Source organism: Ambystoma mexicanum, chromosome 5p, assembly GCF_040938575.1.
Source record: "Ambystoma mexicanum isolate Mex_15411 chromosome 5p, UKY_AmexF1_1, whole genome shotgun sequence".
Lineage (NCBI taxonomy): Eukaryota > Metazoa > Chordata > Amphibia > Caudata > Ambystomatidae > Ambystoma > Ambystoma mexicanum.
In genome coordinates this window covers 413677162-413703539 of record NC_090930.1, presented here as the reverse complement: position 1 = coordinate 413703539, position 26378 = coordinate 413677162, and positions in this window count along the sequence as shown.

The window sequence follows — 26378 nt, the reverse complement described above, 5'->3', positions numbered from 1 at the left end:
GACGCGTTGGGAATTTGTGTGATGTTCTGGGGTAAAACCCCGCTATTTATGGATACTACAGACTCTGTGTTTAAGCGAGAGACATGGGAATTTACTGGAGGATGTAAGGACAGGCCGTGTATATGTGCATAATTTTTAATGAAGAACCAAGGTTGCATAACCCACTAAAATCGAAAATAAGTTGCCATTTTTGAATGCAAGCCCTCAGGAAGAGCAGAGTTTGAACAGAGTATACCTCATGTGATAGGTAATATGTACATGCAATGACAAACCACTATGTATTTGAGAAATGTGTACTTTGATCAAATATAGATTTGTGTGCAATTTGACAGGGGAGTGTCCTTTCTGCAAGCCATTAAATGACATCATTCTGACACACAATCCTGCTCTCCAGTGAGAACGCAAAGAATTCTCCAACCTATCAGAACTCTGAAGGGGTTGGGCCTAGAAAGCTAGCCTCTCCACCCACTTTCAAAACACATAAAAAGAGACTGCTGGGACAGGTAGGGACATTCAATTCCATTTGATGCGGAGCATGCTGACCGACGACTTCACATCCAGAGATCCTACACTTAGACTTCCAAGCTAAGCAGAGACTACAGAACTGTGAACCAAGAAGGCCCACTGCAAGCATAAGTATTTGTCAGCAGGCCCAAAATCATTTGCAGACTATTCACAGCTGTTGATTCTGGCCTAAAACCCTGTGCCAGAAAAATCCAGAAGCAGTGCTGTACCCAGAGAAAGCAGAGCAGTATCCAGAACCAGAGGCCAGAGATCCAGAGTGACCCAGACCGCTGTTAGCAGAACCAGAGAGCTCACCCAGATCACTGTGAAGTGCCGAGACCAGAACCGGAGTCCAGTCCAAAACCTGACCAGATCCGTGGGGAGGCCTATTTCAAAATATACCTAGCAGAACTGTGCAGAACCAATCTCTTAGTTAAAATAATATAATTCAATCTATTTTAATCTAACCAGAACTGCCTCCTAACTGTCACCTGTCATTTGCAAAGCTGTCACCTGTCATTTTCTAGCTGCAAGCTGTAACCTGTCGCTTTGAACTTTTAAAATTTCAAATCCGAAAAACTACCTTTATTTAATCGTCCGTATCTCTGGAACCGTTTGTGCTAGGAACTTGGTTTAACTTTCCTCTGAAAGCGTAGAATCTCAGCTTATTAACGAGCTTAGAACCGACTTGCTACTCCTTATACTTTATGCCGTAATCACGATTCTCGCACTCGCGAATTTTGTCGCGATTTGCGATTTGGCCCGATTTCTTTACTTGTAAAAAGATAGCTGCTTTTGCCTGAACTGCTAAATTTCGTCTGCCTCTTAAGAACCATCCCTGAATCATTGCTAGAGTGAGCCTGAACTCATATTAACTAGATACCACTCACCCTGAACCTCCTGAAGGGAAGTAAAAGCATTTTCAGCATATTTCTCACTGCATTGTCATCATATTCAAAGCCTTTTGCCTGTGTTTCAAACTTCTGTAGTCTAAGCTTGCTGGGGTGAACTGAATTACATTTGATTGCATTTCTAAGAACTGTGTGCTCTCCCCTTCATTTACGTACATTGCATAAGGGGGGGAGTGGATTGCCAGAGAAAAGTGATTACATTGTTTTGTTGAAATCATATTGAGTATTTTCTGTATTGCATTTTCATTCAACATTGCATCCATCTGAAACTAGATAAAGCATTCTCTACCACCTTATTCTTCTGTTCCTATTCCCGAGCGTGCTACCTCATCCTTTATACTACTCCTGGGTAATCAAATCAGTTTATTAGTAGAACATTACCCATTGTTGTTAACTGCTCATGTTCTGAAGTGTGATATTAATTATTAATTTATTATAAAGTGTGATATGTATATATATTGTTTACATTCTCAAATAAACCGTTTAAACTTGCAAAACAGAACTACTTCTTGGCTCAGTGGGGTCAGGGGGGTTCCAAGAGAGGGGTGTTATATAGGGGTAGTCATCCAGAACTCATGAACTGGACATAAAGATATAACAATAAGGGTTTCCATTCAGTATCCCAGACTAGGCATTGACTTAGCTGTAGTGCTGGATTGAATCCTCTTACAAAGTGGGGGCTCGAGCCGGACGTTAGGCTTAGATCTATCACTTGTGCAGATTAATACAGTGTGCCAGCTGACCAGATACACATATCCGGTCGGATCACCACGCTGTGTTACGCTGTAAAGCACTCCTCAAAGGAACGCTCTAAGGAAAAGGTCTGTTTTGCAAAAATAAAATACAAACTTCTTTAAGTCAGGAAGGAACTCAAATTCCAGAATGACGACCTTGGTAGATATGAAAATAGCCAGAGAGCACTTCTTACATAAGCTATTTGTGAGAGGTGAGTGGACTCATCAGGACCAGACGGTCTGGTTGCAGGCAATCGCACCCCAGATCACTGAAACAGGGTCAGATACATGGAGAGACCAGGGTCCCTTACATGTGGCCTTGAGTGAACTATATATGGCCCCTAAGGCCAAGGATGAGCACAACAAGATTGCCAGGGTAGCGGCATATTTATATTTACATATGGGAGCCATGCAGGACAAATGTGCTGAAGGCCAAGATCTGGCCAGTAGGCAACTGCTGGCATTACAGAAGGCCCAATCTGATCTGGACTCTTCTGAGCAGAGGCTGCAGAGGAGCCAGGAGTCAGAAAATGATAGTATGCAGTATATCATTAAAATAAAAGAGGGCATGGATATACTGCAACAGGAAAAGGCTGACCAGGATACCAGAATTCTGGCCTTGCAGAAGGAACGCCAAGACAGTTTGGACTCCCTACTGCAGAGCCATAAAAAGCTGGAGCAACAGATCAATTTCAACAGGGCATGCACAGAGCAGGTAGCCACCCTGCAAATCCAACTAGACAGAGAGAAAGAGGAGAGCAATAAACTGATCCTGAAAGACCTGGATACCCAGGCAGAGTTTGATCAGGAGCGCCAGAAAGCTGGTGCCTTCCAAAGGCAAAGGGACGACCTGACGGTACAGATGCAGACTCTTAGTCAGGAAAGGGACACCTTAGGCCAGGAAGTCTGCCACTTAAAAAGAAAAATGGAAGAAAATCACCTGGCCCACCAGGGACTGGGTGACCTCCAAAAAGAACACCAGGACTTTCTAGAGCACACCAGGAGGGTGGAGGAGGCTCTGGCAAGACAGGAGCAGGCCAGTAGGGATGGGACTCAGGAGGTAACCCTCCTGCAGCAAAGACTGGCCCAGTGCTCCAGGACCAATCAGGAAATGCAGAGAGAGAATGAGGCTCTCTGCCAGCACAATGATAGGCTCCAACAACAGGTAGCAATGCAGGAGAGACTGATAGAGTCTAGTAAGGCCTTAACTGAGGAACTGAAGGCACAGGCTCTTGCATTGCAACAGGGAGCAGGGGCGGATAGAGACCAGGTTCGCTGGGAAAGGGAAACTCCTGAGCATAACCTCAGGAGCCCTAGTACCAGAGGCCTTTATCTCTCTCAGTCCCTGGACTCTGCCACCCCCATGTCCCCTGGCGCACATGAGCACCGGGCCACAGGGATGGCAGATTACTATCCAGCCAGAAGCATGGGGCTCATAGGCCAGTACCTCCCAGGAATGGATGGGCGGGCATCCGGGTATGGGCACCCAAGCACAGTGCAATTTAGTGAGGAACCCCAGGAGAATAGGCCCATTAAGGGCATCCTAAAAACTTCTGCCCAGTTAGGTCAGTGGGGGGGTACCCATCAAATCCCGGCAGCAAGGAGGAATCTGAAGACTCCTCTGGACGGCGCAGGACACAGGAGACCAAGTCCCCACATTCTGTCAGCCATTCCCAGGCCCGCAGAATCCGGGAAAACCTGGAAGATCAGACAGGAACCTCTGGGAGCAGTGCCTCTGAGTCAGAGGATGAATGGACCAGGGTTACCCGAACCAAAAAGGCCAATAAGGCAAAAAGGGCCTTGCTTAAGGACCCATTGAAACAGATTAAGGCAATCAGGAGTGTCATCACGCCTTATCATAAGAACGCCAAGTACTCTGTTTGGGAACACTTGTAGCTCTATGAGCAAATGATGGAGACTTTTCATTTGAAGGACAGCCAAAGCTGTATCCAATATGTAAAGTGGACATTCTCCCCAGAGTACTCCAGTTTCTTTGCGGGGCTGGAGGACCAAAATCATTCAAGGTGGTCCACCTATAGGGCGGCCATATTAAAACATTTTTCTGTTCACAGAAATCCCCAAGAGGCTCGCAAGGCAGCCTACAATTTGCAATGTGGGGAGGATCAGGCCCCACAAGAATTCATGCAAGAACTGAAACGTGCCTTTGCGCAGACCACCAGAAGGGTGCGCACAGACAGCAGAGAGTTTGTCAATACATTTTTCCATGCTCTCCCTAAATATATAATGACCCAGCACGTGAGAGATTTTCACGAGAAAAGATCTTTAGACTGGGTCATTGAACAGGCTACCCGGATCTATGAGGTGCAGAAGCCCATAGAAAATAAAAATAATGCGCCCAAAAACCCCAAAACCAACAGCACCCCTGCTGCTGCCAAGGTGGCAGAGGTAAAGGTCACCCCCGTTTTGGATTTGGAGATGGGGGGGCCTAAAAACCTACCTGCACCTAATAATTCACAGCCCAGAAGGCCCTCGGGCCAGTCACAGACAGGGAGTCGAGGAGGTAGTCCCACAAATGGGGTCCCCCGCTCCCCTGACTATGTAAGTCCCCGCTATAAGGGAAACCGACCAATCCTGGGTTATGTGTGGACTCCTCCAGCCCAAGGGGGGGGATCCAGCCAAGCACCTGACCCGGGGAACTTCCCTCCTAACTTCCCCCAGGAGGGCAGAAATTCTCCAAATCCTGGGCAGAACTTTTTCCCCAGGTATCCACCCAATTTCCAGCTCCAGAATCATCCATCTTTCTTTCCCCAATTCCCTGAGCCCAGACAACCTAATCCGGGAGCGGGGAGGCCAAGGGTGGAGGGGTACCAAAACCTTCCCAACCAGGGGTACTACCAGAGAAGGGATAGCGGGTTTCACAACTTGAGCGCGAGGTCCAAAATATGGCACGAGATCTGGGTCACATACTGAGGGCTCAACAGAACCCTCAGATGAGCATGCCACCGCCGAATGCCCCAAACTCTGGACCTGGTGCTCCAGAACAATGACGGGGGCAGCACCCCGATAACACACCGGTTCCCAGGGAGGAGGCACAAGGGGAAAGGGGGTGTAAAGCCTTGGAGGAAGCTTCCTTCCCAATTTGTAAACAGCCCCTGGAAAACCAGGAACCAGAAACAAAATCTCCTGCCCCTGAAAGCCTGCCTCCCAAGGAGCAGTGGGGGGGTAGGAGAAACAAAGGACCCAAACAGACCCACTTTGTGGAGGAGGTTCAGGTCTTCCAATTTGAGGGAGAGGGATCCTCAGAAGATCCTGGGAAAAGGATCTTCTCCTTCAGAGATGGGGGAACTCCTCCCAAAGAAAAATGGGTCCCTAGGGATGTCAATTCAGACTGGGGAGATATGGAGACTGAGCTACCGCCGCCCATCATCTCATCCCAGAACCCACAATACTGAAATCCCCTGGTTCAAACCCATCCTGATGACTGCCTCCAAAAAGGCCGGGGCGGCCCAGAACCGGAACCAGGGGAACCCACAATGGCTCTGATCTCCAGTTGCCAACTTTTTCTTTCAGATTCCCAAGGCTCTCCACAGAATTCTGCCCAAATCTCTTCTCTCGCCATGTCCAAAACCAGAAAGTTAGCCCACCAGTTGTCCAAAAATGTGCATTATCTGTGCCCCCTTGAGGAGAAGGAGGGAAGATACTATGCCCCGGTACAAGTACAGGGGCAGGGTACAATTTTGGCACTAGTGGACACTGGATCCCAAGCTACCCTTCTGTCCAAAAGGGCCTTTGAGGAACTAAATGCAGGAAGGGGGGAGAATTACCGAATTCCTCTCACCTCTCTTCCTGGACAACTGCAGAACTTTGACGGGAAGGAAATTCCCGTTGAGGGGACTGCAGACTTGGACATTAAAATTGGGCGACACAAGGTGAGACACCCGGTCATAGTAGTGACTCCAGAGGGCACCCCTTGTTTACTAGGGAATGACCTCCTGAGAAGGTTGTCACCCCTAATAGATTATGTAAACAAGGTCCTCTGGACCCAGACTAGCCGACCGATAAAATTAAAACAGAGTGTCAACCATGTTAGTTTAAACGGCACCTGCCACATGGTTGAACAAAAATCTGACCAAGTACAATTTCACTTCCAGAACAACCAAATTCCAGACGTGACAGTAATAGCAGTAGGACAACAGACTGGTGATGGGGGGTCCTCTCTATTTCTGAAAATCAACCTTCCTTCCAGTTTAAAGTGGTATTCCACACTGGAAGGAAACACCCTGAAATTCTTTACTAATCCACAATCAGAAACTCCCACTCCTATAGTCCAGAAAGATGTGAAATCAGCTCAGAGCCTGGCTGATATTCAGCAAATTGGAGAGCAGTTGTTCATCCCTGTTCAGTTAAATGATGGGAAGGACTCTGTTCTCGCTCGAGTGTGCGTGAACAACGGGAAGAGCTTCATCAGCGAAGCCATGTTCCGCCAACTCCCAAAAGATCCAGCCATTCCCACATTCAAACTGATAGACAAATGGGAAATGGACCTTGAAGCACCTAATTCCAAACAGCTCCTGCCAAGCAGGTGTATGCTCAAAATCTCCATTGGCAACAAGAGCATAGTCCATAATTGTTGGGTCGTGCGAGACGTCACTGCCCCTTTTTACTTAGGCAGTGACATTCTCAATCGCTTTGCCATTAGTTTGGACCTAACAAACTTCAAAGCTTGGTCCCGATTAGCGGATAATCCCATGGGCTTTGATGATCCAGAAAAAGCATTTAGGTCAGCTCAATTGCTACCTTATGCAGTTGAAATTCAGATCAAAGAGGAAGTCACCATCCCAGAAAGGACCCGCCAATTTTCCCTGGAAGTGAAAGTTAAAAGAGGACAATATTTGCAAAACCCTGATGCTTATATACATCTAAATGCTTCTCTCCAACAGCAAGGGTTGGGGGTAAACCCAACTCCATTAGTCAACATAGAACATGACACCATTCCTATAGAGGTGGATAACAGCGACTTAAAGAGTATTACTCTAGCCGCAGGCACCATTATTGGAATGGCGGTTGATGACCGACATTTTTCCATTGATTTAGGAAATGAACTGTTAGGACCAATCCCCAAGGACTGCTTTGACAGTGACAGTGATGACAATACAACACCAGACAGGATTTTTACCCGGCATGGGGGAAACTTCCTGGTGTACACTTCCTGCCCTTATGGTAAGGAAGATGTGACTTGTGACTTCAGGAGGGATGAGGTGATTTTCCAGGTCCATGAGGGTTGCCTTTCCCACCTGAAGCCTCCAGTCCAAATCAGCACTCTGACCAGGGACTTCTCCACCCAGCTGGAGGAGGCCACTGAGATAGCCAAACCAGAAGTCTTTCCAGGCTTCAGGCAGATGGTGGAAGAGAGAGTCAACCTAGCTGATGCCTGTGTGACTCTGGAACAGAAGCAAATGTTGAAACAAGTTTTCTTGGATTTCCAAGATCTCTTTGCGGTAGACTCATATGACTGTGGCCGCACCGACATCCACACAACAACAATCCCCACGGACCCTGGCATGACTCCAGTGTTTGTGAAGCAATATCGTTTGCTTCTCGCATCCATGGAGTCCCTTACTGAAATAATTAAGAACCTTGAGTCCCGGGGAATAATTCGTCCAATACACAGCACCTTCAATAATCCGGTGCTGGGAATATTGAAGCCAAACAGCCAGTGGAGACTCTGTGCCGACCTCAGGGAGCTCAACAAACGGGTCCATACTTCCCGATGGCCTCTGCCCTACATTGACCCACATTGACCCAGATCCAGGGGTCACAGGTATTCACTGCAATAGACCTGACCAATGGATACTGGACTGTGCCTGTGAGTAGGGAGGACCAATACAAGCTGGCTTTTACCTTTGGGGGCCAGCAGTACACATGGACCCGGACTCCCTTCGGATACCTCAACTTCGGCAATGAATTCAACATTTTCCTACACAAGGCCATGCCCGACCTGGGTGCAAGGGGTAACCTGGCTTATGTAGATGATGTCCTCATCAAAATTTCATCTGTGGAGGAACACATAGCGGAGACCCGTTATGTTCTGACCCAGTTGAGGGCCGCCGGAGCAAAACTTTCCTTTCAGAAAGCACAGTGGTGTAGAACCCGTGTTAATTTCTTGGGGCATGAGATTACTCCTCAGGGTCTCTGTCCCCAGGAAAAGAAAGTGGAAGCACTTCAGAAACTGAAAGACCCCACAACTCTGCGGGAACTAAGGAGCCTCCTTGGACTGACTAATTACAGCAGAAAGTTCATTGAGGGCTACGCAGAGATCACCAGACCCCTGATTCATCTCCTGAAGGGGGGGGTCAAGTGGGAATGGGGTCCAGAACAAGCCGAGGCAGTAAGACAACTCAATAGAAGCCTCTCACAAGCGCCCTGCCTAGCTTACCCTGTCAGAAACAAGGAGTTCTTCCTGGAGACGGGGTTCTCTAATACGTGCTTCACGGCAGTATTATACCAAAAGCATGACAAGGTCAATAAAGTAATCTCCTATGCGAGCAAAACTTTATCCTCTGTGGAGGAAAAATTCAACGATTGTGAGAAGGCACTCCTGGCAACGGTGTCGGCATTGAAGAATTACCGCCCGTTTATCCAGGGGGAACACATCATAGTGGAGACTCCACACCAGCCTCTGCAATATCTCCAAAGTGACAGAATCCGGGCCGGAAATGTGAGTAATTCCCGAATTACTTCCTGGATTCTGTCAATGCAAGGCTTTCCTGTGGAGGTCCGATATGGCCAAAACAAGAAGAGTCCCCTCGCGCAAGGTCTGGCTGACTTGCATGATTGTGCCAGAGAAAACTGTCTCGAGGACGAAAGTCTAAAAATCAAGGACAACATGGAGGAATACCTTAATTCCCCACACAAAGTCTTTGAAGAGGACAAGTGTGAGGGAATGCCCACTGTCTATGTGGATGGATGCTCTTACCATGTTGACAACAACGGGGAGAAAGAACTGGTGGCCGGCGTAGGGAATGCATGGGTGAATGAGTCCCCAGAACCCTCTGCTGGATACAAAATTGGTCCCCGAAGTAGTCAGGTGGCAGAATTGATGGCTGTGCATCAGGCCATCCTCACTGCTGTCCAACATCAACTCCACGAACTGGTCATAATCACCAATTCGGATTATGTACGGAACAGGTTCGTGGAGCACCATGGTTAATTGGAAAACCAGAGGCATGTTATGTGCTAATAACAAACCCCTGAAACATGGGAAGTTAATCCAAAACATTGATGATCTGGTTACCTCGAAGGGGATGACCATCTATTGGAAGAAGATCAAGGGTCATTCCAAAGTAGAGGGACCAGACAAAACTGGAAATGACTTAGCTGATCAGCTGGCCAAAACCGGGGCCATCCAAGGGGATCTAATCGAAATAGAGTCCCTGTTGGGGGAAATCCAGGTCACTGCTATCACTAGGTCCCAGACAAATGCTCACAATGATCTTTCAACTGCCCAATGGAGCAAGGAGACCCCTGATGCTGATTTGATTACAGCTCAGAAGGGGGATCCAATTATTGGTAAGTTTTACCAACATCTTGAGGACCCTGAGAACTTTCCCCTGACGGATACCGAGTACATTGGGAAAGAGGACCTAAGAGTGTTGATGAAATGTCCAAAAATGTTCCGGATCCAAGACGGTTTGTTGGTAAGGAAATCCAAAGCTGGCCATGATCAGTGGGTGGTTCCTACCTCCTTCCGAAGCCTGATGTTAAGTCATGCCCATGATGCGGCTACCGCCGGTCATAGGGGGTTTCATACAACACTTGAGATCTTAAGAGAGGTTGCCTACTGGCCACACATGGGCCAGGACCTCAACCAATATTTGAAGGGGTGTCTTGTGTGTGCACAATTTCAGCCATCATCCTTCACGCACCGTCCACCCCTCCAAAAGAGGGGGATGACACTGCCATGGTCAGATTTGCAAATCGACTTTGTAGGCCCTGTGATTCGCTCGTCTAGAGGAAACAAGTACATGTTGACCGTTACATGCTTGTTTACCAAGTGGGTGGAATGTCTCCCAGCCCCAAATTGGAAGGCAGAAACAGCAGCTGCCCTGATGATTAACCACATCTTTTCCCGTTTCGGTCTACCTCAATGGATTGAGTCAGACAGAGGTAGCCACTTCACCAGTGAAGTAATAACAAAGATGTGGGAGATACTGGGGGTCAAGAGAAAGCTACACATTGCTTACAGGCCAGCTTCTTCTGGGGCAGTAGAGAGATATAACCGAACCATTGTGAGCATATTAAAGAAGTTTGTGGCAGATTCTGGGCCAAGTTGGGATATCCGATTACCTCTGGTCCTAATGGCCATCAGATCTACCCCTTCATCTGCAACCAAAATGTCACCATTCGAGTTGATGACTGGACGCAAGATGGTGCTTCCGCAGCATTTGCTCTACAGGACCCAAGAGCAGACACTAATAAATGCCTCCACAACTCATGAGTATGTGGAGAATTTAAGGAAACACCTTCAACATGCTTTTGCCTATGCTCAGCGGAATCTAGAAAGATCAGCTGAGAGTATGAAGACCCACTATGACCTGAAAACTTCCAGGAAGGAATATCAGGTGGGGGACCGGGTCTATTTATACAACTTCCAAAGAAACCAGGCAAAACAGCGAAAATTCTTGCCTACATGGAAGGGACCCTTTGAGATTATAGACAAGATCTCCCCTGTGGCCTACAAGATCCGCATCCCCAAAGGCGGTTTGGCAGAGGGGGAAGACAAGTGGGTCCACATAAACCAGTTGAAGTGTTGCCATCCCAGGCACACTCTGCAACAATTGGAGGAATCCACTGGAATCCCAGAGGGTACCGCTCCAGAGTAATTCAATTCCTAACTTAAAATACCCTACATATAGCCTATCAAATTCTGTGTTTCCCAAGTTTATGTGTTCATGTCTCTTAATTTAAAAAAATGTGCATGTTCATATCTGTTGAGTTCTAAAATATATATGCCACCCCACTATATCAATGGTGGGGGAGAAATGTCCATGAATAGGTATTGCCGCTCTTCCTTTGTCATCCTAGGAGAAAGAAAACCTGGAGACTGGCCAAGGAGGACGATCCGGAGACTGGGAGGACGATGCGAGGGGCCCGGGGTACTGCCCAATCTTCCCATCAGGACCGGCGAGGAGAACCGATCGATCCGACCGGTTGGAGAAAAAGATGCTAAACTGTGCCATCTACCGGAAAAGAAGATGAGGAGAACATCCCAGATCTTGAGAGTTCCATCAGTGAAACAGAATGGCCATCGCAAGAGGGGGGCTTGTGGGAGGTTTTTACCCATGCATCCGAGCCCTACCAAAAAAAACTGTGCATTACTGGCATTGAAAACATCATGATGGCCAGAGCTTCCCAGAAAATGCACAGGGAAATGCATGAAGAATAGGCTGCCACCCATTTTTGCCGATGTTATGGGCACAGAAGGGCACTGCCTAAAACCACCATGGGCTACCCACACAGTAGCCTGAAACCATATGGAATGGCAATGCTGATTGCCAAAAGCAACCTAGAACTGTGGGGAATTCATTTTCTTAAATCCCAAAAATGGTTGCATTACCAGTACCCACCACTATCAGAAAGCTGGCGTTTTGAAACAACACCAGACATTTGTGTAAAACTGAATAAATGAACCCAAAGCAGGCCAAAGAAAGACTTACTAAGAGGTGCATACAATGTAAAGTTATATTCTGAAGTGACTTGAAGGTTTATAACAAGACTGGCTGATCTCTGCAGGTCTGCAGCGGCTTAAACTGAAACTGGATCTAAAATTACCAAAAATCGAAATGTGTAAATAAACTGAGGGGCAGACTTGTGACTGCCACATAGTTTGTCACTGTTAAAATGTCATAGTTTTGAACTTAGAATCAGCATTCCAGCTGCATGTGTAAAAATTGTTAGTTTAATTTGAATGCAGAAAACTGGGTAACTAAAAGCGACAGTAACTGGGGCCTGGCTTAAGGAACTGGAGTCTGCCCGACAACTGGAGTGAAACTGGATCCACAGCAGTTCTCAAGCCTGGCTGTATTCTGAGGGGAGGTTACCCCTCTCTGATTGAATTACCAAGGGACTGCTAGAGACTAAACAAAGGACCCAGGCAGAGGGTTTATTGGGGGAGGCCATAAATGGCTTCCTCTTGAACAATGGGCCTTCCAGGGCCCAAGCAGATGGTTTATTAGGGGGACCGTAAAATAGCTTCCTCTTGGCAGAAGCTGGGAGGGGCAGGGTCTCTGAGCTTGGCAGAAACTGGATAAACTGGCTTCTACACCATGTGACCTGAAAAGACACACCCCTGTTGGCCAGAATATGATTCTAAGAAAGATGTATAACTCACAGTGCGGACTTGTCAAAATTATTTAAATGATACCATAATTCTTGTGAATTTTCTGTGCACGTTTTAAGACGCGTTGGGAATTTGTGTGATGTTCTGGGGCAAAACCCCGCTATTTATGGATACTACAGACTCTGTGTTTAAGCTAGAGACATGGGAATTTACTGGAGTATGTAAGGACAGGCCGTGTATATGTGCATAATTTTTAATGAAGAACCAAGATTGCATAACCCACTAAAATCGAAAATAAGTTGCCATTTTTGAATGCAAGCCCTCAGGAAGAGCAGAGTTTGAACAGAGTATACCTCATGTGATAGGTAATATGTACATGCAATGACAAACCACTATGTATTTGAGAAATGTGTATTTTGATCAAATATAGATTTGTGTGCAATTTGACAGGGGAGTGTCCTTTCTGCAAGCCATTAAATGACATCATTCTGACACACAATCCCGCTCTCCAGTGAGAACGCAAAGAATTCTCCAACCTATCAGAACTCTGAAGGGGTTGGGCCTAGAAAGCTGGCCTCTCCACCCACTTTGAAAACACATAAAAAGAGACTGCTGGGACAGGTAGGGACATTCAATTCCATTTGCTGCGGAGCATGCTGACCGACGACTTCACATCCAGAGATCCTACACTTAGACTTCCAAGCTAAGCAGAGACTACAGAACTGTGAACCAAGAAGGCCCACTGCAAGCATAAGTATTTGTCAGCAGGCCCAAAATCATTTGCAGACTATTCACAGCTGTTGATTCTGGCCTAAAACCCTGTGCCAGAAAAATCCAGAAGCAGTGCTGTACCCAGAGAAAGCAGAGCAGTATCCAGAACCAGAGGCCAGAGATCCAGAGTGACCCAGACCGCTGTTAGCAGAACCAGAGAGCTGACCCAGATCACTGTGAAGTGCTGAGACCAGAACCGGAGTCCAGACCAAAACCTGACCAGATCCGTGGGGAGGCCTATTTCAAAATATATTGTGAGTACCTAGCAGAACTGTGCAGAACCAATCTCTTAGTTAAAATAATATAATTCAATCTATTTTAATCTAACCAGAACTGCCTCCTGTCACCTGTCATTTGCAAAGCTGTCACCTGTCATTTTCTAGCTGCAAGCTGTAACCTGTCGCTTTGAACTTTTAAAATTTCAAATCCGAAAAACTACCTTTATTTAATCGTCCGTATCTCTGGAACCGTTTGTGCTAGGAACTTGGTTTAACTTTCCGCTGAAAGCTTAGAATCTCAGCTTTTCAACGAGCCTAGAACCGACTACTCCTTATTCTTTTGCCGTAATCACGATTCTCGCACTCGCGAATTTTGTTGCGATTTGCGATTTGGCCCGATTTCTTTACTTGTAAAAAGATAGCTGCTTTTGCCTGAACTGCTAAATTTCGTCTGCCTCTTAAGAACCATCCCTGAATCATTGCTAGAGTGAGCCTGAACTCATATTAACTAGATACCACTCACCCTGAACCTCCTGAAGGGAATTAAAAGCATTTTCAGCATATTTCTCACTGCATTGTCATCATATTCAAAGCCTTTTGCCTGTGTTTCAAACTTCTGTAGTCTAAGCTTGCTGGGGTGAACTGAATTACATTTGATTGCATTTCTAAGAACTGTGTGCTCTCCCCTTCATTTACTTACATTGCATAAGGGGGGGGGGTGGATTGCCAGAGAAAAGTGATTACATTGTTTTGTTGAAATCATATTGAGTATTTTCTGTATTGCATTTTCATTCAACATTGCATCCATCTGAAACTAGATAAAGCATTCTCTACCACCTTATTCTTCTGTTCCTATTCCCGAGCGTGCTACCTCATCCTTATACTACTCCTGGGTAATCAAATCAGTTTATTAGTAGAACATTACCCATTGTTGTTAACTGCTCATGTTCTGAAGTGTGATATTAGTTATTAATTTATTATAAAGTGTGATATATATATATTGTTTACATTCTCAAATAAACCGTTTAAACTTGCAAAACAGAACTACTTCGTGGCTCAGTGGGGTCAGGGGGGTTCCAAGAGAGGGGTGTTATATAGGGGTAGTCATCCAGAACTCATGAACTGGACATAAAGATATATCAATAAGGGTTTCCATTCAGTATCCCACACTAGGCATTGACTTAGCTGTAGTGCTGGATTGAATCCTCTTACAGTGCACCATCTAATCAAAATGAATGCAGCCATCGCAATGCCTGCTCAATGTCCGTAGACCCATCACTAACCCTCTTCCTCCTTTGGTCCACAACAGGCTCTCATTCGGACAGTGCCGACGAAGACACAGGCACAACACCTGCCAAGAAGCCCAGGCCCGAAGAGCCACAACACCGTCCCTCCACCTCAGGTGGAAAAACAAACCCTCACAACAGCAAAAATCCCACAGCACATCACAGGCCACGGCACCGATGTGCAGCAAGTCAAGCACTACGGCACCACCGACTTCAACCATCCGCCCAGTGGTGTCCACTGAAGGCACTGGGTCCGCAGGAAGCAGCACAATCGGTGAGACTGCTGCCACCGCAGCTAGCTCAGACAACGAGGAAGGGGATGAAGATGTCATGGGTCCCCCCACTGGCCCCCTGCATTTCCCCTACCTGTCCCCGTGCAGGTAGCATGACAATGGCATTACAATAGTACATACAGGGGCAATCTCCTGAAAACTCTTGGCCAGCCACTCCATGCCCAGTAGCTGATGTGCAGGAGGGGAGCAGCATAATGGACACGCCAGAACCATCAGCCACATGCCACAAAACACAGGAGTCGATGCAGGAAATAATCACTCGGCAACGGCAACTATCATCCCTGTTGACACAGCATGTCGCAGAATGCGCCAGCGCAAGGGGGGAAATGAGCGAATGTGCTGATACTTTAAAGGCTGACATTGAGTCCACTTCTAAGGACATTTGTGCCAAACTGGCCGCGGTGCGGCACGTACTTTCCAAGCTAGTCCAAACAATGAGGGACATGCATCCATGTGAGCAGCCCAGTTCCTCCTCGGCTGCCAGTTCTACCCGAACCAGCCCCGTCCGCAGATCGGGCAGGAACCTGTGGCGTACAGACAGGGGTGCACCGGGTGCCGGGAGAGGGGGGTGCCAATAGATGCGGCCTTGTGTACTGATGCCACATGATGCACTTGAGCACAGTCATCCACACCATGTTATGGGGAGTTGAGGGGGCAGGAGGGAGTGGGTGTGTTGGCGGAATTGAGTGGGTGGGGGGAGTGGGTGTGTTGGGGAGTTGAGGGGGGAGGGGGAAGTGGGTGTGTTGGGGAGTTGAGGGGGCAGGTGGGAGTGGGTATGGGTGTGTTGGGGAGTTGAAGGGGGAGTGGGTGTGTTCACTTAGAATTACTATTTCAATACACTTTTTGGTTTTGACCCACCAGACCTGCCGAGGCAGCGAAACCGTGCCTTCAAGAAGCCAAATGTCTGCTCAATCACCACACGGGTTCGTGTATGGGCACGATTATAGTCCTCCTCTTGCCTGTTCTGTGGGTTCCAGACTGGGGTAAGGAGCCACCGCTTCAAAGGTTAACCTGCATCACCTGCATGTGGGCAACAATTTATGTGTAAGTTAACTCATCATGTTTGACCTAATTGAGTGCTACCATGGCATGCATTTGTTTCTTCATCTCAAGCCCATTTCCATGCATGGGTGTAGTCACACGATGTGAGTGCTATGTGTGTATTCCTCTTATGTACTGTTTTGCATGCCATCGACTAGTGTGCGCTGGGGGGTCCAGTTCCTTGTGAGTGCACATGCACTGTGTTAGTCCACGACAGTTGTTTCTGTGATCTTGCAGATGTCCAGTAATTTGTATGCTTTCATCCTGGCAACGTTGATGTCAGCCTCATGATGCTCTCACTAAGCACAACAAATGCTGTCATGCAATGTAGTTTGGCATCTGTGTCAGTGTAGTGGTGTATTGATGTATTTGACCCTCATGTGACTCCTTTATACACAGTGATGGGGGACTGGCCCTTCAGTTCATGGTGTTTTGTGGTGTGTATTGGCTATAGTCGTTGCTTGTAGCTGCATTTTGTTGAGGGGGGTGCGGTCTGATTTGGTACAGTGCACATGCAGATGTCTGTGGGATGGTTGGGACACCGCTTCATTGACATGGTAGGGCTGCTTACATCTTGCATTATGTCGTCAGGTGTAAGGTCCAGACTGGGCTGCTTTTGGGGTATGTGCTTGCTCCATTCCCTCTGGCACTCGCAGCTAGGTGACGTATGCATCCCCCCCCCCATCTCAGCCAGGTGAAGTATGCATGTATGCCTCAATCACCTACCCACATCACATTTCCATGAGCCTGACATGCGACTCAACGAGTAGCCAGGATCTCTGCCCTGCATGTCGCTCCATGTAGCGTGGAATCGTGGAGTTCCGCAGGACCATTGAATCATGGGTTGATCTGGGGAATAGGGCACAAAATTGTGTGATGATCTTGTTCGAGTCACATACCATTTGCACGTTGATTGAGTGGTGTAGCTTACGGTTGCGGTACGCTACCTCCATGGCATGTGGGACCACCAATTCCACATGGGTGCAGTCGATGGCGCCAATGCAACCAGGTATGCCGGCCAGTGAATGGAAACCCACTTTGGTGTTTGAGATCTCCTGGGCAGACCGTGGTAAGGAAATGTGTTTGTCTGTGTGCTTGAGGAGGGCATCAGGCACTTGGTTCAGCGTACATGAGGATAATGGTTGTGAAATGCCATGCAGTTGCCCCACTGTGTGTTGGTAGGTGCCTGTGTCCAGGAAGTGGAGCACAGACACTACCGTCAGTAGGGGTGGGATGGCGGTGCGTGTTTCAATGAGGCTGACTATGTTGTCATGTATCATTTCCACAATGGTGGTGATGGTGTCCCGGTCCAGGGGGTACAGGGTGTGGATCTGGTCAGCGGTTAGGTTGAATGGACTGGCTCAGATGCGTGGAATTGGGGGGTGCCTGCGTGGTGGCACTGGCTGTGCTGGTGGGGCATGCTGGCCCTGCCTTGCCCTCCTTCTCCTCCTGCGTCTCCTCTGTGCTGCCTGTTGTTGTACTTCTTGTAGTTGTTGTTATGGCACTTCCACTGCAATCAGGTCCTGCAGCCCCTGCATTGCTAGTAGTGTTTGATTCATAGTGTAACTGTGTGTGGGAAGGGGTGGGGTGTGCTCCTTTTGTGCTTGACCAGTCTGTATTGACTCCACCTGTGCTGATTGTGTGCACCTGTTGCAGCTGGGAACACTGCACATGACCATTTACGGTTGGTCCACGATGGAGGTATTAGCGCCATGGCGGTAAGGTACTTTACGGCCTTCACAAAGGTGTTATTTCCATGTCCGCGTGACTCGTAATGTTCACAACTTAGCGCCACAGTGGTATTTCCGGCATAGGAGTTGCGTGCCCGCGTCCTTGGCGCTTTTAACGGCACCGTTGATTGCGGTGCCGCTAATAGCGCTATCTCAGGTCATAATCGGCCCTAGTGGTAAGCGATGCCGGTAATCCTTTACCGGCATCGTTTTTCACTTACCACCAGGGTCGTAATGAGGGCCTATGTGTTTAACTAAAGATCATGCTGAACTTTCCTCCTCCTTGACAACTTGTAATAAGCAACACACCCCTTCTCATTACAGGAACAAGAATATAGGGTCAACAACCCTTAAATGGAGGGGGAGAAACCCAATGCTCAGGTGCGACTCAGACGTGAGAACGTCAGCAAGGGGCGGAGTCACGCAGACCAGAGAGGCTGGCTTTAGTGCTGAAGGGCGTGGACATCTGAGGGAGACTCCGTCCGCCAGACAAAGGAAAGCACAAGGCCTGAGAAGCCGAGGCTGCACAAAGCGAACCACACCTGGAGGTGCGACCTTGTACAGGACGTGGTGGGCCTGGAGCCTGCAAACAGGAGCTAAATCCACAGATGAAGGGAGGACTGTGTCCTCCGTTCTCAGACCGAGAGCCAACGAGAGAGAGAGAGCCGCGATAAGTGGAATGCAAAGATCACTAGCATCCAGCGCAGAAGAGCGGCAAGCCGTGGAGAATGCTGATGTCACAGATGAGAGGACCCTCACTGGAGCAAGCACTACAACACAGCAGGTATGCTGGTTGCCCAGGTCAGAACAAGGAGAAGTGAAGATAGATCGAGTGGGAAAGAAGGGTCAAAAGGACCAGAAATTCTAAGAGAGCCAAGAGGAGAAAGGGGTCTGAGACATTGGGTCAGGAAACTGAAAGGAGCCATACGGGTACAATAGACAGAGTGAAAAGCAGAAATCATGGGTCCACAGAGGCACCCGAAATTTGTTTGTAGTGTGGAGGGAACAACCACGTTGGACAAATGTTAGCATTGGGATGGGCAAACCTGGGATTTTGCATTTCAGTAGTGTGCCGAATCTGGAGAATTTGTCCCTTCTTCCCTAGTGGGAGTCAGCCTTCTGAAGCTAGAGAGGTGAGCCCGCTTCGCAAATCCATCCTTAGGTGTTTGGGCAAGCGGGACCTCAATGGGAATGACTCTCCTTTATATAATATATATAATTGGTTATTTATAACGTGCTTAATACCCATAGGTTTCTAAGCGTGACCCTGGGGATCGAACCAACATTGCTCTGCGTCATCTTGCTTCCGAGATGAGCGGGTTGCCCCTGGGCTACCCTCCTGAGTCAAAGGAGGATAGCCCACGGGCAAAGGGAAAAAGGACTCCCATTCCCATGGGGAACTCCCTATACCCAGTGTATTTTCTCCCTATATGGGAGTAAGAAAAGAGGACAAGACATCTTTGTGTTTTACTGAAGAAAATGCTGAACTTTCCTTCTTCTTGACAACTTGTAATGAACAGCACGCGCCTTCTTATTAAAGGAACAGGAACAGGAATAAATTGCCAGGAGAAGGAGAAGCCGTGAGAACTTGGGCCTGAGAAGCAGAGGCCATGTGAAGCGAACCAGACCTGGAGGTGTGACCTTGTATAGGATGTGGTTGGCCCGGAGCCTGCAAACAGCAGCCAAATCCCCAGGTTGTAGCGAGCAGAAGTGAAGAGAGAACGAGTGCGAAAGACCTAAGGATTGCCCTGACCTCATCCAAGGGTCACAAGGACCTGAAAGAAGAGTGAGCACGAAACAAGGAGAAGGGTTACGTGAGCCTGAAGAAGGATCACAGGGACCCAAGATAGAGAGAGAGAGCCAGAAGGAGAAAGGGGTCATAGGAACCCTAAAGAACTACCTGAGACATTGGGTCAGGGGAACTCAAAGGATGCACAGTGGAAAAACAGGCCTACATGCAACTCTGGAGATTTCTTGGTGGGACTCTGCGCCCTGGGCCTCTTTTGTTTGGTCATTCTGGTTTTTCTACTCGTTGTACCCTCTCTCCCATCCACACAGCCCACTTCCTTCCATCACACCTCTTTCCCCACATCTATTTGAAGTAAAACATTTGTGATAAAGCTTCCATAATTGTATTCCTAACTCTTAATAAATCTTATAAAATAGGTGTTGGTATGATAAAGTATTAATCCATACATAGTGACATTCGGTCCCCTTTTTCCCCAAATGTTCTTGTAAGGAGAACCCCCCCCCCCCCCATCTCCAGTTTAGAGGGGTTGGCCTTGCTCGTTACATTCGCTCACACTGTGTAATAATGGGCGACCTTGACAAAAATGTCCAGGGCGACTTTGGGTTCCCAGTCCACCCCTGGTGACGCATCACCGGGCTCTCCACGATGGGCTACTTCCGTTTCATTCAACTTGTACAAGTTTGCGCATTTTCATGTCATCCACGTTTATCTCAATGCAGTTTCCATAGCGTCGTGAAAGTCTCGAGCCTTTCTCTCTGACACGCGTGAGGAAATATAATGGACACAGCGTTAGGCGTCAGAACTGCTGCGCACCTGCGAATAAAAGGACTCCTTATATTCAGCGAAGAAGCTCGGCTCTGAAAGTACTCCCACACAGCAATTAGCATCGAAAATCAAGCTTTAAGTGTAGCGACAGACACGCTTCCCGCCCTCTCCCCCTCAAAAATAGATGGTACTGTTCATCTCTTATGAAAAAAAATCTTCAAAGTAAAACAGCTTTCATACAAAGTGGCCACGACTTTCAGATCATTTGGGAAAGGATGTGGGGGAATTGAATATTTACCGAGCCATCAGCTCTTTCTCGGAACATCCCCTTGTCTTACTTTAATTGGTACATTAGACCTGGTTTATTTAAACAAGTGTAAAAATAAAACACATTCCATGTTTGCCCTCAAATTTATAAATTAAAATAATTCCTCTCAGTGCACTTTTAATTTTATAAATGAGAATTGTATTTTTCCATTGACTTAAATGTTCTACTCTCCCCAAGCAATAAAAAGAGTTTCCTATCCATTTTCAGCCACTGAGTCTCTGAAAACGCACACCTGCATTTTAATACCCATATATGTCCTTGCTTGTTGTGTTGAGGCCCATACGTGGATGCCGCACAGCGAGAGTTCACCTTGACTGTGGCAGAGGCCTGCGTGGGCCTTTGGTGCTGGAAGTCAACCCTTGCTTACACTTTGCTGGGACTATAACCGGAACTACTTGCCAAATATGACCTCACCAGAGTAACTGATGTCTATTTCTGCACCTACCTTGGTGAGATCTGAGTCTGGCAGTTTTGCTTACCTTTCAGAGATGGATCACAGTTGTTTCCTTCGACCGCCAACAGGAAACCTACACCCACACGTGGACAGATTCCAATTTTCTAACCTGCATCAAATTGATAGGGACACTGTGCCACTACTTTCAAAGGAAGAGGTATCCCTATTCACAAATCCAAAAGTCCAACTGAGCTGTTATTGTATCTTGCTAATGTAGGGCCTTGATTACACTAATTAAAGGCATGCAAGTTTCTGGTTGGTCATGTTAAATCACTTTGTGAAGGCAATATGGTGGTGAGCAGTGAACACCAGTCTGTACTACACAGTCCCATTGGAAGGAAACCGGCCACAGTCACATTTGAATTAGTAAAACATTTAGCATTACAGCATGGGGTAATTCTGAAAGATTACAATTTGCAAATCAACATCTAAAACACACACAAATAACCCTGAAATGCACCTCCCCTGAAAGGTGGCGGAAATGACTGACCAGTGTAGACAGCCACCAGAAAACACAACATAAGTCAATCACAAACTGAAACCACAATACTGTAATACACAGAGCAGCATTCAATCCACTATAGTGAAGTAGCTAAACTTATAGGACTTGAACCTATTGGCAGAGCTCCCTAATACCAAGGGAGTATACGTTTAGTTAGATGAGCATGTATCTGGTTCCCGCTGGTGGAATACAAGGGGAGAACCACCAGCACTCTATGCTGAGTTGCAGTACTCTACTTCATTTAACTTCACAACAAGTTATCTGTGTAAATTCAGTTAAAGCAAGCTTCAGAGGGATAGTTGCTTGCCCAAATGCAGTTAGAGAAGGAACAAGTTAATTACCTGTAACTGTTGTTCTCCAGCATGGGTCTGGCATGGATTCACATGCTCATGAATACTCCCCGTCGTCAGGCTGGGAATCCTCTGTAAATAAAAAATCAGTATCAGTTTCGTTTCTGATCTGTCTTTCTTAGTAGTAACCAATCACTGGTCTCTGGGTCATACTGCCCCCGACCAATGACTGCCTTCTCCCTAAGCCCCTCCCTGGCAGCCATCCTCAGATTTGGTAGCACGTAAAGTGGCAGTATGACCAAGTGAAGAGCCGCAGAGGGGTAGGAGGGAGGGTTCGCATGTGAATCCATGCCAGACCCATGCTGGAGAACAACAGTTACAGGTAAGTAACTTGTTCCTTCTCCAGCATGGGGTCTGACATGGATTCACATGCTCATGAATATAAGAATACATAGCAGTACACACATAATAATAATAATTTGGCATTTATATAGCGCTACGAACCCTCAGGTATCTGAGCGCTGCTTATTATTACCCACGGTGTGTGGTGCTCATTTATCGACCTCGGAAGGATGAAACGCTGAGTTTGGCGCTGCCGGGATTCGAACCTGCGTTCGCAGGCTCTGCACTGATGTCAAAGCGAGCGCTCTACTCGCTGTGCCACTTGACCGGCTACATGCACAACCACGGGAGGTGGCAAGGCTCAACATTAAGTATTGCATAAACTCAACATTAAGCAACTCTTACCTCCTCACCAGGCCCACCTTCAGGTGAACAGGTTGTGCAGCACTGCTTGGCTGACCCTGGACTCCTCCCTGGAATCCCAGTCGACGCAGTAGAATCTCGTGAAGGTGTGCGTCGACCTCCACGTAGCAGCCCTACAGATGTCCAGCAGGGGTACACCAGACAAGAACGCCGTGGTAGCAGCGATCGCTCTAGTCGAGTGGGATCTTGGACGGGCGGGCAATGGTCGGTTTGCCAACCGGTGACAGTGCATGATGCAAGCGGAGAGCCATCTGGAAATGGAAGCCTTCGAGAGGGCCTTCCCTTGGTTCACAGGTCCAAAGTTCACAAACAGTTGTGATGTCTTCCGAAAACTCTTTGTGCGGTCCACGTAGAACTTCAGCGCTCTAGCTACATCCAGTGAGTGCAAAGTCCTCTCGGCGAGCGACGAAGGCGATGGGAAGAAAACTGGTAACACCAAGGGCTCGTTGAGATTGAAGTCCGACGGCACCTTGGGCATGAAGGAGGGGTGCATCCTCAGCACCACCCTCATCTTGTGAAAAGTCAAGTATGGAGGCTTGCAGGATAGGGCCTGGATCTCTCCCACCCGTGGTGCGGGGGTGATGGCCACAAGAAATGCTGTTTTCCACGACAGGAACTTCAACAGTGCCGAATGCAGAGGCTCGAAAGGCGCCCCCATGAGCCTGGTCAGCACCACGTTGAGCTCCCACGCTGGGGCCGAAGCCTTCACCGGAGGGAATGAACGGAATAGTCCCTTCATAAACTCCTTCACCAGGCGATGAGACCACAGGGATGATCGTCCCATAGTTCTGGTGTAGTGGGAGATCGCCGCCAGATGTAGTTTGATGGAGGCATGAGCAAGCCCCGCCTTGGCCAGCGACAGCAGGTACGGCAGCACTTGAGGGGCTGTAATTCGCAGAGGGTTAATCTTCTGTGCACGGCACCAGACCAAGAACCTCTTCCATTTGTGTCCATAGCACTTGAGAGTTGAGGACGCCCTGGCCTTTGCAAGCACCTCCTTGCAGTCTGCCGGGATATCGCACCCTCCAAACTCTAGTGCCGCAGGAGCCAGGCCTGAAAGTTCAGCGACCCAGGGTCGTGATGGAGGATGGCACCTCCTTCTCTGGAGAGAAGATCTGCGTCTGTCGATAGTTTGACTGGGTGGGACGCTGACAAGTCCAGAAGGTCCGGGAACCAGATCTGTCTCGGCCACGCCGTTGCGACGAGGATCATCCTGCACCTGGACCTCTTGAGTTGGTTGACGAGTCGCAGTAGCAACGGCAACAGAGGGAACGCCTACAGGAACAGGCCGTCCCAGGGGAACGAGAAAGCATCGCCCATGCTCCTCGGCTGGGGAAACCTGCTGGCGGACCTCTGGCACTTGGAGCTCGCTGCCGTCCCGAACACGTCGATCTGGGGTTTGCCCCATCGTCAAAAAAGCTGATCCACTTGGTCCTGATGCAGTTCCCACTTGTGGCATGAGCGCAGCTCCCTGCTCAACGAGTCAGCGATGTTTTTTTTATCTCTGCTATGTGGAAGGGCACCAGAAACATCCCCTGGGCAACGGCCCAATGCCACAGATCCTGGGCCTCCTTGGATAGGGCCGGGGACCTGGTTCCTCCCTGCTTCCGGATGTAGAACATTGTGGTGGTGTTGTTGGTGAAGATCCTTACCACCTTGCCCTTGAGGGATGGGAGAAATGACCTGAGAGCCCAGAACACTGCTCGGAGCTCCAGGATGTTGATGTGGAGTGACCTCTCCTCCGGGAGCCAAAGGCCTCTCGCATCTCCGGTGTGCGCTCCCCAACCCTCCAGGGAGGCATTCATCGTCACCTTCTCTTGGTGTGCTGGGGTCTGAAAGTCTGTTCCCGCCACGAGATGCTCACGGGTGCCACACCACCGAATAGCTTGGCGGAAGACCTCATTGTGTGGGATCTTGTCTTCGAAGCTGCCCGCTGCTTGCATCCAACGGGCGTCAAAGAACTCCTGTAGAGGACGCATCCGCAGCTTGCATAGGCGCACCAAGTAGATACAAGAGGACATCATGCCGAGAATGAACTTGATGGACCTCACCCTGGCCACATCTGTGGACAGCAGGAGCTGCACCTTGCCCAGGATGGCCTTCGTCCTTTCCTCCGACGGGGAAGCCAATCGTGCCACTGTATCGAGCTTGGCTCTCAGAAACAGTGTGACCTGCGATGAAAGCCGGTGGGATTTTGGGAAGTTGATGGAGAATCCCAGGTCCGTGAGCAGTTGGACGGTCTTCGCTGTGTGCTCGACGGCGATCTCCCTTGTCCTTGCTCGGATGAGCCAATCGTCCAGGTAGGGGTAAACGTGGATCCCTTGCAGGCGCAGCTGCACCGCTAGGCACTTGGTAAATACCCTGGGCGCCGACTTCAATCCGAATGGCAGGACCTTGAATTGGTAGTGCCGTCCTTGGACTACGAATCTGAGAAACTTTTGGTGTCCTTTTTGAATGAGGATGTGGAAGTAAGCATCCTCCAAGTCCAGCGACGGTAGGAAGTTGCCTGCCTCCAGCTGTCCCAGCACGTGCTGGAGGGTGACCATCCGGAACTTCTGGGCCTTGATGTATTTGTTTAACCGACGCAGGTCCAGGATGGGGTGCCAACCGCCCATCTTCTTTCTGACGAGGAAGTATCTTGAGTATACTCCAGAGCCCCGGAGCCTCTTCGGGACAAGCTCGATGGCCCCTTTCTTGAGCATCGCCCTTACCTCCAACAGCAGTTGTGGGATGTGATTTTCCTTCCTGGCCACGGGAGGAATTCGGGGGCACTTCTTTAGAAATTCCAGAGTGTGCCCGTGGGCCAGGGCATCCAGCACCCAACGGTCGGTGGAGACGGACTCCCACACGCTGACAAACTTCGCCAGCCGGCCTCCCACCGGGGTGCTCAGGTGGGGGCCCGACGCTATGGCCGGTTCAGTCCTGCTTGGAGGCGGCCTTGCCACCCTGGCCTCCTTGGCGACGGGGTTCTCCTGACTTGCTGCCCCCTCTGTAGGCCTCTTGTGATGAGGAGCGGGCTGCCTGGCGGTACGTCGAGGAGCCACCGCCGAATCCTTTGGAAGCACCTTGCTTGCCCCTGGAGTTCCGAAAGAGTGGCCGTCGTTGCTGCAAAACTCCCAAGGCCCGAGCCGTCTCCGTGTTGGTCTTGATTGCCTGAAGTGACTCATCTACTGCACAAAGGGGCGGAATCGGGTGCCCGGTACTTCTTCTCGTACCGATCCCTCTTGGCAGGCGTCATGGACGGGATCTTCAGGAGAGCAAGTCCCTCGTCCCAGATGTCGTCAAGCAACGGCACTGCAAGGACAGTCTTCCTCTTAGCCTCGTGCCGTTGAAAGAGGAAGCCTTCCTTCTTTTGTTCTTCGGGGCAGAGCTGGAAGAGCTCGGATGCCCTGGAAATCATGGCGTTGAAGGAGCCAATTTCGTCGGGCAGGCAGGCCTGAGGGGGTGGTGATGGAAGGCCCATCCCTTCGTCACCACGGTCTTCATCTGTCCCCGTCATGGCCGTATCTGTTCCCGTGTCATCCCTAGGATCAGGGGAACGAGATGAAGGTTGAGTGGGCCGTGAGGGCTGGAAAGGCGGGGGGGATGAACTCTCCTCTGCTTGTTTGGAGGGCTTCCCAACGGGCCCGGCTCTGCTGGGTCATCCGTTGGGGGTTGTTAGGGAGAATTCTCATTTCATGGCTAATTTCCCTTACCTAGTGAGTAGGTCTCGATTATCGCGGGTTAAATCAGTGCA